Source organism: Rhinolophus sinicus, chromosome 14 (genome assembly GCF_057876585.1).
Source record: "Rhinolophus sinicus isolate RSI-liver-muscle chromosome 14, RSI-T2T, whole genome shotgun sequence".
NCBI classification, from domain to species: domain Eukaryota; kingdom Metazoa; phylum Chordata; class Mammalia; order Chiroptera; family Rhinolophidae; genus Rhinolophus; species Rhinolophus sinicus.
Window position 1 is genome coordinate 180,641,317 of NC_142514.1, and position 3,789 is coordinate 180,645,105.

At 50.1% G+C, this 3,789-nt stretch overlaps 1 long non-coding RNA gene across 1 annotated transcript; it reads left to right on the top strand.

The window, feature by feature from the left end:
- Positions 1–205: 205 nt before the first annotated feature.
- LOC148755982 (uncharacterized) lies at positions 206–3,443 on the top strand. The gene is made up of 3 exons (XR_016018495.1): positions 206–325; positions 1,956–2,146; positions 3,306–3,443. It is a non-coding gene; the product is annotated as an uncharacterized LOC148755982 (long non-coding RNA).
- The last annotated feature ends 346 nt before the right edge of the window (positions 3,444–3,789 follow it).

Genomic DNA, 3,789 nt, shown 5'->3' on the forward strand with positions numbered 1-3,789 from the left:
ACAACCTCAGCTTTGCTGCAAAGGTGAGGAGCATGGCGCCAGCAACACGCAGCTTTGACCTGTCACTGAGGTATGTGACATGGATGGTGGCATCAGCCCTCAGGGAGGAAGGGAGGGCTGGACACCAGGCCTTGTGACCTGCACGCCCTCTGTGGGCAGGACCAGGGAGGCTCACTAGCTACAAATAGCCCTGGGCTCCCAGGCTCCTGAGTCCAGCTCCTGTAATTGCTCATCTTTTGCTAAAGCTGAAAACTCAAAGCAAAAGAAACCATGAGGCTGTTCTTCCCTGTCCTGCTGGTCACTCTGGCCTTTTGCTGCTACGAGGGTGAGTATCATTGCTAACCAGACTGGCATCTGCGCTGGTTAGTTACCTGATCTGAACTACATGACTTATTTGGGGAAGGGGGTGAACAGATCCCAATTCAAACCTTTTCCACCTCTTGTGACCCAGTCCCCCAAAGCTCAGTGTTCATATACTCAATTCCCAATACTCTGGAACTTTCATTTTAAAAATAGCATTGCAGGCACATGTGAGAGTTCTCCATCTGAAGCCTCACTCCGTGTCTGTGATCATGTTCTCAGAAGCCACAGGACAGAATTAAATTGGGATGTGAATCACTGTTCTGCCACTTGGCAGTGTTGTGACCTTGAACACAATGCTTAGTCTCCAGGTCTCCTCTTACTGGGTTTCACAGCCACCACCAAGACCAGCTACGACAGTGGAGTAATGTTAAGTAGGTCCAGAGACCAGCTCTAGGTGTCAGTACCCAGTCGTTATCCAGTAGTCATCAGACCTTCTCCTGCCCGGGGTCTTTACGGTGCCAGGTCAGCCCACAGCTGGTGATTCATAGCTTCAGACACACAAAATGTTACAGCTGGAGGGTTTTAGTTCTTAGTTCAAGGAGAACCAGCATCCTCCGATTCTGAATAATAAATCTCAATGGGCTCTGCCAATAAGCAGCACTCTACCCGCAATCCCTGCTCGTCCTCTGAGAGCACGAGCACAATGGGAGCAGAACCAGAGCAATCGCTAGGGCTCCATCGCCATCGCTCTGATCTAACTCTAGCCGTCCATCCAACACCATTTTGTGTGTCTCCTTGCCCTCAATCCTGACCCACGTCTTTTGGAGTCTTTCTCTTTCATCTGACTCTCAGAGCCTCCTCGTCCTCCCCGTGCTGTCTGATTAGGGTCAGATGAGAGCCTGGAAGGGCACTTTCCAGGCTGCAGGTGACTCAACGACTGAGGGGATGGAGAATCCAGACCAGGAGAAGCGGTTACTTCAGGTCTCAGCACAATTGCCTTGGGTCAAAAATAACTCTGAGTTCCCACCTCCCACCCTCTCTGAGGAATTCTGTACATCAGTGCACAATAAAAGAGCCAATCATACTTTTGTGTATAAGCTTCAGATGTGCTAAACTTAAACCCATATTTTTTAACTTTGTAGCTATGTCTGCATCCAATGACATAATTCTATTGCATAATTTAGTTTCCAAAGAGCATCTTCCAATACTTAACAGTTTTACTGACCTCTCTCCAGATTTATTCCCCCTTCTATGATCTCTGGTGAGATCTGACTCTACCATTCACTTGAAAGATTGATTACTACAATCTCCTCTTCCTCAATATCCAAGAACAAAGAAGGTGTCATTCTACGGAAAGGCAAACCTTCGTTTTTGAAATCTAGGGAAGGTGAATTTCAGCACAGCAGGAGAGATGTGGAGAACAGTTAGTGTCTTTTAGAAAGAATAGAAACTGAACTAGGGATCCCTCAAATTGTTTTGCAGGACTCCCTTGCTCTGTGACCTTGAGGTAGTCAGACTTCTAGGGTTTGCATGGTCATTGGCACAATTGTGTGATGAGATCATAAAAGCACTGGGTTCCTGTCCAGGTCTAACATCAGAGAGGAAAAGGGACTTTCTTTATATCACTTGTATTTCTTTTTCTTATGTTCCAGCCAATGCAAATGTGTGTCCATCCCTTGTTAGTCTAGCGAGAAGCTTCCTTTTGGATTCTGTACCCACCTATGAGGGCATTCTTCAGTTTTTTAATCCACCTCCAGAAGCTGCTCAGGATGTGGTGAGAGTGAAGACAGAAGTAACTAACGGCATATCCTATTTACACCGAGAGAAATTTCTAAGTTTTATGGTAAATTCTTTTCTTTCTGCACAGAGGCTTCTGCTCAGTGCACAGCCCGGAGGAGGGTTGGCATCTGCTCTGTGAGGGCACAGGAGGTGGAGGCCCATGCCCCCTGCTCACGTGTGAGAGGCTGAACCCTGGCCTCAGGGTGGATGAGAACATTATACCTGCTGAGCTGTGCTTGAGCTGCACAGAGAGTTGGGCCTGATCCCTCTTCTCAGGTCACCTCCCTGGGCGCCAGGTTCCCCTCAGTGTCCTCAGGGGGAGGACAACCAGGGGCCCACGCAGCCATGTTGGACGCCCAAAGCTGCCTGCCTCCCTGCCCAGGAGCTGTCGGGGTCTGAGCTCCCCTCACCCAGGGGCCCAGGCACTGGGGAATCTCATGGGGAGTGTGGGAATGTTGAAGGGGAGACAGAGGGAGGGAGGGAAGTAGCCCCCGCCTCTGTCCTGATGGAGGGTCACCGGCTGGGGTCTCTGAGCTTCTGCAGAGCCAAGGCCCACCCCTCGTACCTTTGCCCACTTTCCCACCCATCACGTATCACTGCCCGTGAATAGAGCCACCCCCTGTGATGGCTCCTGCAGCCTCATATGAAACCGAAACACTTAAATCATGTCCTTATGAAGAAATCAGATGTTTAAAGGTGTCTCAGCCCAATGTTGCTGGATTCAGTCAAGTTTATGCAATTTCCATGATAGCTGGTCCTCAAACGGAGAAGCACATGTGCCCTCATGTTGAATTACGACACCTCCAGGCTGGAAATCTGAAAGCAGAACTTCCCAGACCCCTCCCACCCCTGTCCTGGTCTCTCAACCCCATGTCCACCGCGGAGTGAAAAAGCACAGTCCTGGGACCTCAGGCTCAGAGAAAGCAAATCCTGCGCTGCTCTTCAACCTGCTCCTCCGTCCATTAGAATCCTGAGTCCCACTCTTGAGTCCCTCAGGGTCCCTTTGCCACGCTGTGGACATGGCTCTTTCCTGACCCGCATGGTTTGTTGTAAGTGGACCAGGTCGTCTGAGTTCACCGCTCGCACTGCTGTCCTGCCTGGGGCCCTCCAATGCCTTTGCTGGTTGAAATATTTCTTCCACATCCTGGTTTTGAGCCTGTGTTAACATGTCATGTCCGGGAGCAGCATGACTGACCTACTCGTTCTCTCTTCTCCTATTTCAGATAAAGGCATGGTCCACATGTGACTCCTAGATTGAAAAGAATCTCACACACAAGGACCTCTGACGTTGCATGTGACCTGATCTTCCCAGAAAATGTAAAGGTTTCAACATCTTGCTTCAATAAATCACTCGCCCTGCACTTCTCTGTGTGGTTTTCATCATCCAATAATCTCTGGTCTGGATGGGGTGGTTTCATCATGAAGTGGCCATTGGGTGCTGTCACTAGTACATTTCAGGGACCCAGTGTCCAGGTACCCATGTTGGCCTGAGGTGCAGGGACCACAAGAGGCAATATTGGCTCAGGACCATCCTGCATTACTTTACAGAGTTCCCAGTCGCAGGGCCATGAGTGAAAAGGATGGTTAGGGGTAGAAAGCAACCACAAGGTTCCTGCTCCTGGGCCTGACCTGAGGGATACCCGCAGCCTCACTGTCTGGCCGGTCACGTGGTTCCCAGCCAGCAGCGTCACTGCTATTCCAACCCCA